We start from the raw sequence: 13,261 nt of genomic DNA, 5'->3' as shown, positions 1-13,261 counted from the left end.
AGAAGGTGATATGTGAGGGACTACCCTGGTGGTGCAGTGGATGAGACTCTGCACTCCTAATGCAGGGGGCCCGGGTGCAATCCCTGGTCAGGGAACTAGATCCCACATGCTTGCCACAGCGAAGGGCACACATGCCACAACTGTGGAGCCTGCAAGCTGCAACTAAGGAGCCCACCTGCTGCAACTAAAACCTGGCACAAGCAAATAAATAAATATTTTTTTAAAAAAGGTGATATACGAGCAAAGATTTGAAGGAGCAGAGGCAGCAAGTCCCATGGATTTCTGGAGAAAAGATATTCCAAGCAGAGAACAGAACTGCAAAGCTCCAAGATGGGCGTGTTCCTGGTAAGCTCAAGAAGGACGTAGAGCAGGGTGAGCAGTAAAAGAACTGCAGCAAATTATGTCAAGGTGCAGTACCATTACTGGGATTTCACGTTTACTCTGAAAGAAATGGGATGCCATTAGAGGTTTTTGAGGAGGGATGTGACATAATCTGACATACATTTTAATGGGATGTTTTGAAAATAGACTCTATGGAGACAAGGGCGGGATTAGGGAGACCAGCTGAGAATCTGTTACAATAATTAATGCCAGAGGTGATGGTGCTTGGAACCAGGGTAGGAGTGATGGGGATGGTGATTAGTTGATGGTTCTGGATATATTTTAAAGGTAGAGTTAACTGACAATGAAGAGAAATTAGCATGTGGGCAAAAGAAAGGAAAGCTTTTGGTTTGAGCTGCTGGAGGGTGGAGTTGCTAGTAACTGATATAGGAAATTATAAGTAAAACAGCATCAGGGAATAAGATTACAAGCATTGGTTTTAAACACATTAAGTTTGAGATGTCTAGATGTCTCCAGACTTTCTGTTAGAAACAGGTGGAGATGTCATCATGTAGGCAGTCGGATAAAGAAGTATGGATTCAGGAGAGAATTTCACCAGGCTGGTGAAATAATTTGTAACTCATCAGCAAGAGATGAACTTTATGGAGATTAAATGAGTCCCCAAAGGGACTATACCTGCAAACAGAAGAGAAGTAGTCTGAAGACTGAGTCCTTAGGGCCTCCAATTGTAACAGAGACTGAGGCCAAGTGTCCGCAAGATAGGAAGAAAATGAAGAGAATGTGGCCATTTAGAGCCCAAGTAACAAAGGTATTTCTGACGGAAGGAATACTCAAATGTGTCAAAGGTTGGTTTTAGGCCAGAAAAATGAGGACTAAAAATTGACCCTTAGATTTAGTAGTGGGAAACTCATTGGTGATCTGCAATAAAAAAGCCTCACATTACTGTGCAAGTTATTTATATGTTTACAGGTGTTCTTTCATGACAAATACAAAAAATGCAGTAGTATTTTTGGGAATGTATTTTACTGCTATGGCTAATTGCTGAAATAATCTTGCATTTCAGTTAGACTACTGATGTAACCTGTGTTTGAGAGGATAAAAACAGCATGGACTTTGCACAATTAAAGACATGGGCTTGAATCTTCATTCTTGAATGTATTAGATCAGTTGAATAATCAAATTATTTAACCATCTAAAGACCCAGTTTTAACTATGAATGAGAATAATAATACCCAGTTGATGGGGCCCCTATGAGAATTAGATGTACACCATTCACAGATCTAGCAAAGGTTAAAGTAATCTGTACAATTATATTAAAAGTATTTGGAGCAGCTTAGCATCCAAAAAGGAAGACTGAAATACACATTTATCATCTATTCCTCCTGAGAGTCCATTTAAAATGACAATAAAAGAATAAAACGGGATAAATATTCAACAACAGAAACGAATAGGAGCTAGGTATTAGCAGATAAGAGATTTCAGAATCTTTTTGGAAGAAGTGAAAACTAATGTTGGAGTACATACTGATAAGTCAGGGCAGAAGGCGCTGCAGCCTAGGAGGTGCATGGAGCAGGCCACTGTGCCAGGGAATTAAAGTGCTTTACCTCGCTAATACTAAACAGTCAAACAAATGATATTAGTATATCCCCATTACATTGATAAGGAAACTGAGGCTTAGGCAAGGTAAGATATATTACAATGATCCTAAAGTTGATAAGTGGTAAATTCAAGATTTGATTCCTTTTCTCCCTTAATGTCACTCACTGATAATGTCAAAAGTTCCAAAAAATATGACACACCCACAAACACCATCTGTCTATTAGGCTATGAGATTTTTAACTGTTCATATATTTTAAAATACAAGTTTTGTCATCCTAGCAAGTCTTAATCTTTGAATTCCCTACCTGTCAGAATTTCTTTCCAATCTCTACCTGAGTTAAAATTCAAACAGGATCAATTATTTTGCTTCAAATTCATTTTTTAGATATATAGATAGATGGATAGAGATAGGTATATAGAGATATAGATAGCTGATATAAATATACCTAGAGAAAAGTAGATTGCACTACTAATAAATCCCTTTGGCTAGTTATTGTATAAACAGAAAGAGTGGAGCAATAATGTGTAAAACTAGAAAAGAGGACATGATAAGTTTGAGTATTAGCAGGAGCACTGAAGGAATTAAGAAATGTCAAAGATGAATGTTAAGTAAGGGGCATGGTATTTAGGGAATAAGGTGTAACTGAGTGAGGCAAATTAATCTTGTTAATAATGTGAGTGATGATCAGTTTAATGTCCCAGAGGAAAACACCGTAGGCATGCTAAAACAACAACAGAAGTAAGATGCCCAGTTTTTACCCACTAATCTTCTACTAGAACTTGTTTCTTTTTGAAACTATTCCACTGAAATTTTAGGAAAAAGTGAAATCTCACTATAACTTTTCTAAATAAAAACAAAACAAATTTAAGGGCATTTATATTTCCACAGTAGCATGGGGTAGAGTGAGAAATACTGGGAATTGTGGAATCATTATCATTTGCTAACCCACATTATCTGCTTCCTGTTTACCATCTAAGAGACAAACCACATAGCCATCTAAACAGGAAAAGTTTAATATGAAAAATTAAGCCATGATAAGAGTAACTAGAAGATGTAAAGAAACCTCTAACAAATACTTACTGCTGAGAGAGAGTAACCAAGAAAGAAGCAACCTGAAAAGTGGGCCCCCTCCCTGAGGGAGGGTTCAGACCTCACTGGAGAACAACCCACTGTAGGGCAGAGAACATCACTGGGTCATCCAGGTTACAGATGGCACTCAGTCACCTGACAAACAGAAAGAGATGTGGCACAGGTGATCCACAACCTGTGAGTAGGCAAAACAGCACGCAGAGGGAGTCAGAGCACCGCTGTGGGCAGGAGGCCTGTGGGAGGGTTATCCCTAGCCAGCCCAGGTCTGTAAGTTCACCAGGAGACCATCCATTCTCTCTTTTACGCCTGCCTGGGGCACAGCATCACAGGATGTCCTCTCATCCACACCAGTGACCAATGGTGCAGCCTCTAAAAACACCAAGAGAAGCCCTCTCCTCCAGCAATTTCCCATCAGTGCCTTATACTGAGGAAGCTCAACATTGCGCTGGACACAGCACGCTTAAAGGAGCTCCTTCCACTCAGGAGGGTAAAGCAGGAAATGAAGGCGATTTTGGAATAGAAAGCAATAAATTTATAATTGCATACCATCTCAGTGTTACAATTTATAAACTGTCTATAGAAACTTTATTATAAAATTTGCAGACTCTTAGGATTCATACTGTAAGCTCCTGTGTGTCAAAAAATATTGTTTCTTAAGACTCACAGACATAGAGAACAGACTTGTGGTTGCCAAGGAGGCTGGTGTGGGAGGGATGGAGTGGGAGGTTGGGGTTAGCAGATGCAAAGTATTATATATAAAATAGGTAAGCAACAAGGTCCTGCTGTGTAGCACAGGGAACTGTATTCAATATCCTGTGGTAGACCACAATGGAAAAGAATATGAAAAAGAATGTATATAAATTTATACATATAACTGAATCACTTCGCTGTACAGCAAAAATTAACACAACGTTGTAAATCAACTATACTTCAATTAAAAAAATGTTTGTTTCCTGTACATTTCTAAAAATTTCAATCCAGGACAAGAAACTCGATAAGAAATCAAGTTCTGGGAGTTCTGGGACTGACAGACCTGGATTTGAACCCTGGCTCTGCCACTTGTTAATTTCTACAATATTTTAAGTATAAGGTTCCTATTCTGTAACAGAGTTAATACTATTTCACCCTAAGATTTTTATGGTGATCCTAGTATTAGTGCAGCACCTGCCACAGAGTAAGAGCTCAAGAAATGAGGTGCTAACATTATGATAGTCAAGGTACCCTACATTATTATGAGACCTCAATTAATAACTTCCCTCATGAGTCACATACTATTTCATAGGTTGTCAGCTGTCAAATGGGAACCATTAACCTTTCGTCATAATAAAATGGCAATTTACAGATCTCTATTCCATTTTGTCTTAACTGCAAAATCATTATCATTTGCAAAAACTCCTTTCCCTTTGATTCTTTTTTCAATAAAATTCCATTTCCCATTTTGTAAACTGCAAAAGTATAACTTTACAAGATACAGTCTCACTTTCTATCAGAAATAAAAACTACAATGTGTCTTGGATTATTTGCAATGTCGATGAATGAAACACTACGGAAGATCAGTGGCATCTATAAAAATAAGTGTAGAAGCGCTCAGAAGGGCATGTGTGTTTAATACACTGCATGAATAATAACAGCAGGCTGTAAGTCCTACTGGAAAGGCAAAACTTTCAGTGTAGAAATGTTATCAATTATATTTCCCACTTTAGTGGGAATGAGTAGCTGGATAAATTTTGGTGGGGGTTGGTGGAAAACTCCATGGAATAAGAAGCTTGTCCAAGGGAAAGAAAAAGAAGCTAACAGAGGAGAAAAAATATTCATCCCATTCATTCCCCAATATTGTCCACAGATGCCGCAGTAGGAGAAAGTCAATAAACGGATAATCATACTGACATAAAGATTAATTTTAAAGGTCTCCAATATTTTTAAAAAATCTATAAATCTTAAAAATGAAATCTCACTTGCATAAGAATTTAATATCATCTCCCCTGGCATTAAGTTCCTAAAGGTTACAGTGACTTCAAGTAAACACTGCTGTCTCCCCCATGCCACAACTGCCACTTCCAAATTCTTGCACCAGAAGTAGAAAATGACTTTTCATTTGCTGGTCCTTGATCATTTTTATGTTTCATACACTTTTTATTGCAGAGTTAAGAGAAAAGCTGCAAAGATAATACACAGTGCCCATATTCTGTGGTCCCGATTGTGCCTGACATTTCCCTGGAGGCTTAAGGTGAGTATGTCGCTTTAGTCTTGAATAATATGGTACTCTGCTTAGAATGGCCTTTAAAGGTAATAACCAACCCAGCATTCTGTTGGTTTCTCTGTGGTATTTGTTCTGTAAGGAAGCCATGAAGGAAAGAGTGAATGGAGCCTTTTCAAGATCCAGTCAGTTTAATAGGCCTTATTCATGGGAAAGGTTATGTGAGTAGGTTGCAGAATAAGACACTGCTTCCTTTCCCATATGCTTCCTGAAGTCTCAGTCCCCCCTTTCTCGTGATGCCCTTCCCCTGCCCAAGAGGCTTATCCTCAGGAAGTGAAGCCTCAGAACTCACATGACACTGCCTGCTCTTCCTGTTCTCCTTGATTCCAGAGCGACAGCTTCAGCTCCATCCTGGTAAACTGTTTGGGGGAGAGAAGGACAGCAATGAGAGTGGAATAAAAAAATAAGTGTAGAGAAGAATGTTTGTAATGCAGTCAAACCAAAAATATTTCATTTGACCCAACAGCTACTAAATCTCATCTTTTCACTGAGATGCCCTATGGGCTGTAAGGGGTCTTCAACGTGGATTAGGCTAGAAGAGCAACTGCTTCAGGATTACAGATTGGTGGGGGACTTCCCTGGTGACCAGTGGTTAGGAATCCGCCTGCCAATGCAGGGAACACGGGTTCGATCCCTGGTCTGGGAAGATCCCACATGCCGCGGAGCAACTAAGCCCCTGTGTCACAACTACTGAGCCCGCGTGCCACAACTACTGAAGCCTGCGTGCCTAGAGCCCGTGCTCTGCAACTAGAGAAGCCACTGCAATGAGAAGCTCGTGCACCGCAACGAAGATCCAACACAGCCAAAAATAAATAAATAAATATTTTTTTAAAAAAGATTACAGATTGGTGACTCTGGCAAACTTCAGGGAAGGCAGCCGAGGTTCTGTGCTGTCTCTGCACTTCTGGCCTCGCTAGTGTCCTCCAGAGATGAAATGATGTGGGGCTCTGTGCTTGTCTTAGGAGGCTTTAGAGCCCAAGGATAAGCAGGTGATGTGCAGGTGTGTTTGCAACTTGAGGAACTTCGAGGAGCTGCCTAATGAAAACTTTCACAACCCCTGTCATCCTGAGAAGACTCCAACCTCTATGCACTTAATAAATAACTGGGAAGTCACTGGCCTATTGAACTTAAATGACAGATGTACTTCCTTTACTATAATAGGAGAGATCAGTAAGAAATCAGTGTAGATTTTGGATGGTATATACATTTTACTGGTCCTTTCATTCCAATCATGGTGTTTTTCCTCACCTCTGTCAACAAAGTTAAAATGTATCATAATGATACCTTGGCAAGGAGACTCTAGGAGAGACAGAAGAAAGTATCATAACAGCTTTTGATACAAGTATGAATTATATTTTTCTAATTGTATGAAATCAAATATGTATGCAGAGCTTATAAAGCATTAAAATTTTTTCTAAATTACATAACCTATGTAAACACCACAATTAAATACATTTATTTTTCAGTATTACAATATAGAAATCTAAGGTTACAGAATTTTCATTTTTACTGACTAGTCCTATAAAAGTATTCCAAATAGACAGTCAATATATATCTTTATTAGCTATAACTAAAGAGTTTTCAGATTCAAAGCAATACTTGTTTTATAATATTCTTCTATTTATATTAAAATTCCTTAGAGAAACGATTAAGAGAAAGTGCTTGTTTTGCATAATTGATGCTTTATAGGTATCTAGGAAAGTTGTGCAATTAGACCCTAGGGGCTCCATCAGTGATTCATCACCATCTGGAACATAAAGCTTTACATACTGCTATGGTTTGTGTTTCTTTGACTAAAGTGGCGATCATACCATTTATTTTTTTATCTTTTGTAGAAGGTAAGTATTTAATATTCTCAAAGCATCTTGTGGCTGCATACACGCAAGAGATGCAATGCAGAGTAAGAAATGACCCCAGTCTCTTCTACAAGTATGTCAAAGGGAGCATAGATTTTTTTCCTCCATGAGGAGAAATCACAGAATTCTAAAATAAAATTATAAATCTTAGGAGACCATCAAAAATACTTTCCTGTTGGGAGTGGGCTTTGGCCTCCACTGGGTTTGCCATGAAGAAATTGCCTTGTATAATCTCAGGTCTTAGGGACCAACTTAAAACTCAACTCCAACCACTCTATTATTCTCCTGCGATTTCCCCTGCCCCATATGCCTCTAGAAAAAAAATATTTCTTTACTTTAAAATGACAAAAGAGACATGACATCTCATTTTTTTTTCACCTAATTAACCATGATTATGGAAAAACGGGATGAGCTACAAAAAGCCATAGTCAAGACATAACTTGGTTTCAATGTAAAACAATTTCTTCGGAAAATACAACACTATAAAGTGCTGATTCTTAGCCCTGACTTTACATTAAAATCACGTGGGGAAATTTTTAAAAGATTAGATGTCGAGATTCACCCATTAAGATTCTGATTTAATTGGTCAGTGGTGGGGATCAGCATAATATTTTCAAAAGCTTCCAGGTGGCTCTAATCTGCCATCAGGGTTGGAAAAGACTGCCAAGTAATATTAACCTCAGAACCCTAACTGTGAAAGTGAATATTAGATTATATTTTGGAATATAAAGTGGACTACATAGTCATATTCTGGCAGTTAAGAAAAAATGTTGAAGAATTCATTGTAAGAATTAGGAATCTAGGAAGTGTAGAGGCATAGATCAATATATGTACGTTTAACTGAATCAGTTTGCTGTACATCTGAAATATTGTAAATTAACTATACTTCAATTTAAAAAAAATCATTTAGTCTTGACTGATCTTAATTTAATCACATCTACCCAGTTCATTTTGCCATTTAAGGTAAAACTCCTTGCTGGTGCCAAGCAGTAGGACATAAACATCTTTGGGGGACCATGATTCCACTCACCAGAATTCTGATCAGTTTTATTTAAAGATTTCTATTTATATGATCTTTTGGCCCAGTTATTACTCTTCCCCACCAGCTGAGTAATCTGCCGATTGCATTTCCACCCTCTTTATATAACCAGATTCTCTGGTCATGAAGGATTTATAATACCCCTGCCCCCTCCCCCACCTCCTAGTGTTTGCCCTCTACTCAGACATGAGTTCCAGACTGAGTTCTTCTTAGACAACTATTCACAGGCGAATACTGACACGTGCATATCCCTGAAATCCTCTCTGATCCTAGTAACATAGCCTCCAACTCATTCTCCTGTCTCATCTTCTTATATATTTCTGAGTTATTACTGTGGATGGACTTGAGTCAAATGTTTGCTTTACTACTAATACTCTGTGGTCTTATCTGGATTACATCTGTAAAATGTGGATAATATTGCCTACTTTATCTGACAGTCTGTAGGATAAACAGACCAGAAACACATAGTATCTTGTCCAGAGTAGATACTTCATAAATATTATGTCTCTCCTCATTTATTTTCATCCATTTTTAGACAGGAGTCAGGTTAACCCATAATTAATTTCAGTGTTTCCTTGCTCCCTATTCATTCAGGTGCATATTTAATTCTCAAATAATACTCTGTAGTCACTTTCAGCAAATAACCAATCTGCAATGTGTAGTATGATACATGTTCAATAACCCATACAGAATTTTTGTTGATAGGAAGAGCTTTTCCTCATAGAATAAGATATATAATTCAAATTATAATCCATCCTGTAATAATCAAGCATTTAGCTGCATACTGCATAGGTAGTCTCTTAATTCTTTCATACGACTTACATAATACAGAGTTCGTTCCCGTTTTAAATAGAGACTACATGACTAAAAGATGAAACGGAGAAAAACGTTTTCTTAACCTTTACAGAACTCTTATTTCATCTCCTAAAAATATGTTAAAATAGAAATTAGAAACTTAAAAATTATTTTCAGGGTATCCTCAGCCAGCCTCCTGTTATTTCTTTTAATTGTCCTCACAGAAATCCCCTGTGCCACTTAATAGAAATAAGTTTTTTTCCAGTCTGTCACGGTCCCTATTAGCTGAGAATTAAAATCCATGCCTCCAGCTAACTAGTTTGACTGAGAAATCCTCTCTGCCTTCCTTTTTGTTTTCCAACTTCCTTTGCCAATCCATCTCACCTCACCTGTTTTCCTGCCTTTGACTACCTATGGAAAGTAAATACAGTCTGACTGAAAGGTATGCATTATCTACAACCTTTCTCTGATTGTTTATCATGGTCCCACTATGTACTAGCCCTAAACATACAGCATTTCAAAACCCGGCTTCCAGAGCCAATAGGAACACCCCAAATAGAATCCAACAGGTCAATATGGTTACAATATAGGAGCCCCAGAGAGGAGAATCTTGTGGCCTGGGAGAGGAAGAGAGTCAGAAAGTGATCAGGACACTCTTCTAGAGAGTCAAGCAGATTGACTCAATTATTAGCCTGTCAATAGGAAATTTAAAAGATGAAGTCCGGTTGGCCCAAAGCACTAAGAGCAAAAAAGGCAAGAGACAAGCTGGGATGGCTGAGAGACACAGCCCTCTTCCCTCTGACAAAACTGTGCTCTTCCTTGTTACTGAGCTGCACCTGCAACTGAGTGTGTTGCGTGTACTCAAGCCCACTTGTGCATGTGTAACGTTCAACAGAAGAACTTTCTATCACAACTCATAAGGTTTTGCAATAAAACTGCCAGCAAGAGAGGATGGGATGCTAACATTGCCTGAGAAGTCAACAGTAGATAAAATATACGAACTAAATTAGTACTAATGTTTCAAAGTATAAATTATTTTTCTGATCTCTATTGCTTTGGAAACTGATACTTGGTTCACTGTATTATTCTGATCTCTGGATGTTGCTGCAGCTGCAAACTTGTAACTTTAAATCATTGACTTTGGAAATATATTTCTTCTAATGTGATTTATCTTCTTCAGATTCCAAATGGTATTACCAACTAACTATCAGTGTAATGAAGCTATCCAGTTCCAAAAAGGAAGGCATTTTACTTTGGCTTAATTAATGGTTTATCATTTGTTCCTACAGTTGTTTGTATAAAGTATGACTTTTTCATACTGAAAATACAGCAACAACAACAAAAAATCCATGTCAGTGTCCACCAGAGAAATCAATAGGACTAAGACTTCATCTTACCAAGGATAAATCCTTCCATTCTCCTATTGGGTCTCAGGATGACTCACCCAGTCTCTTTGGAGTCATTCAATTTTTGCCCTACAGCCATGGATGCTAATATCTTCAAGTTGCCTCCCTATGGACTTAGAGTAGGCATTTGTCGGTGGCTGTCAGATGACAAGGACAGACTTCAATACAACATTGCTCTTGATTGTAGTCTCACTAATGTCAGTCATTTGATTTCCTCATGGTCCTTCCTCTGCTTCTTTTCTTCTTTTGCCATCCACTTGGCCTTAGCTGAGGTACATCACATGTGTAATGGTGTACAAAACAATGAAATTGGACTTTAAGTTTACGGAGTCAAATTTCTTTGTTTTTCATGGAGCATTGACTTGCTTCTCTTTCCAAACTCTTAAAAAATACAATCAATTTTCTTTTCCAACATGCACAGTTAAACCAGAATTCTAATTTCATTCATAGAATTAGCTACCCTTTGAAACACTTGCCATGCACACATGATGGAAGCAGATCTTTTTCTTTTTTTTGCATTTTCTGGTCGATAGTAAAATCTGCATTTTCTGTGCCAAGAGCAGAGGTCTCTGTGTTAAGCAGTGCTCTCCAGAGAAACAGAATCAATAGGATGTATATGTGTGTATGTATATGAACACCTCAGTAGATAGACAGATGACTAGGACTATCGTTATCTGTTTATCTATCTATTTAGCTCAGACAATTATGGAGGATGACGAATCTCCAAACCTGCCATCAGCAAGTTGCAGAACCAAGGCAGATCATGGTGTAGTTCCAGTCAGAACATCAGCAGGCTCAACAGCCAGGAAGAGCCAATGTTTCAGTTTGTGCCAGAAGACAGGGAGAAACTAATATCTGGCTCAAGGCAGTCAGGCAGGACGAGTTCCCTCCTATTCACGGGAGGGTCATGTTTTGTTCTATTCGGGTCTTCAACAGATTGGATAAAGCCCACCCACATTAGGGTGTGCAATCTGCTTTACTCAGTCTACCAACTCAAATGTTCATCTCAAAAATAATACAAATGAACATATATATAAAATGGAAATAGACCCACAGACATAGAAAACAAACTTATGGTTACTGAAGGGGAAAAGGGTGGGGGAGGGACAAATTAGGAGTTTGGGATTAACATATACACACTACTATATATAAAATAGGTAACCAACAATGGTCTACTGTATACCACAGGGAACTATACTCAATATTTTATAATAACCTATTAGGGAAAAGAATCTGAAAAAGAATATATATATATATAAACTGAATCACTTTGCTATATACCTGAAACTAACAGAATATAGTAAATCAATTATACTTCAATAAAGGAATAAAATTTTACAAATGTTAATCTCATCCAGAAACACACTGTTACAGGCAGGCTCATCCAGAATAATACCTGACCAAATGTCTGGGTACATTGTGGTCCAGTCAGTTGACATGTAAAATTACCATCACACTCTCCTATAATAGTGGACCAGTCTGGAAGCAAAAAAATCACCATCCTAGCTGTGAAAACTTGTGCATATCACTTCCCCTCTCAGCCCCCAATTTTTCCCTGGTAGATAGTAGTGTGAGACTATTATGTCCAAACTGAGTATGTACAATGAATACCTCCTATCTCATTACAGACAGTATCCCATATTATCTTCACAGCTCTGAACTACTGTTTTTACCATATTCCAAAGGAAAAGACTTAGAGAGGTTAAGTAAATTTATTTAATTTCTAAAATCCATTTAAACGCTAGAATTCTCTGCTCCCAAGTTGGCAGCTAAGGAAAAGGAAAGGTGATTTGGAGGCTGCCACAAAACTCTCACAAGCAGAGGGATCACAAGAGCATACTCTCATTTTCAGCCTCGTTCTCATGATAATCTGGAAGAAGAATGAGTGAAGGTTTTTGTAAGACTCTCGTTACTTTTTTCCCTAATATACAAAATGGAAGGGGTGTTCTTTAGGAAAAGAGCATGGTTATGCCATTTCCATTATTGTTCTTTACTAGTTCCATACCACTGGTGCCTGCAAAGTGTAATTCAATGTATCTTTTTCAGTAGCTTTGTTTACAGTCATCCTGAGCAATATAATATAATCATATTTAAGAATTATGAAACTGATATAATATTAATGAACAATTTGCAGGTAGGCATACAGCTTTCAGCCTCATAATCCATAATCCACTTTATCTACTGACTGCTCTCATATGCTCCTCTTTCTGGCTTTTATAAACATACTACCTATAACCACCAGAAAACAGCAAGAATTACTACACACTGATGGCTTCATGCCCTTGCTCATAGCACAGTGGAGCCTCAGCAATCTCTCTCGACAAGCCCTCCACTCAGCTCTGCATAACTCCAGTGCACACCTAACAAGTTCTTCACAGGTTACCTACAGCCATTTGACACAGTAATTGAAATAAACTGTACAACCATCCTTCACAAATATGTACATACCTGCTTGCATGAAAAATAGAATGTCAACGTTTCAAGAAATAGTATTCCAAAAATCCATCGTATTGCTCTCCCATTACAAACTTATCTAAAATCTGACCATTCCTCATAAATTTTATTGCAACCATCCTCATCCAAGACACAGTCCCCTCTTGTGAAGATTATTGCTAAAGCTTTCTAATTGGTCTTCCCTTTTCTGCCCTTACTTCCCTAGTCAATTCTCAAAACAGCAACCAGTATGTTATTGCTGGGTTATCAGTGAAATCACGCTACTTATCTTCTCAAAAGCTGCCTTTGGCTCGCCCTTCACTCCCAAATGGGTGTACCCCAACAGAACTGGCTTCCCAATGGCATCTTTGAGCTTCTATGCTATTCGTTATAGCCTCCTTCTCTCTGCTCCAACCACGTTGCTTTCCTCGCCTTTCTTTGAAC

Source organism: Orcinus orca, chromosome 10 (assembly GCF_937001465.1).
Source record: "Orcinus orca chromosome 10, mOrcOrc1.1, whole genome shotgun sequence".
Lineage (NCBI taxonomy): Eukaryota > Metazoa > Chordata > Mammalia > Artiodactyla > Delphinidae > Orcinus > Orcinus orca.
This window is presented reverse-complemented; position numbering follows the sequence as displayed.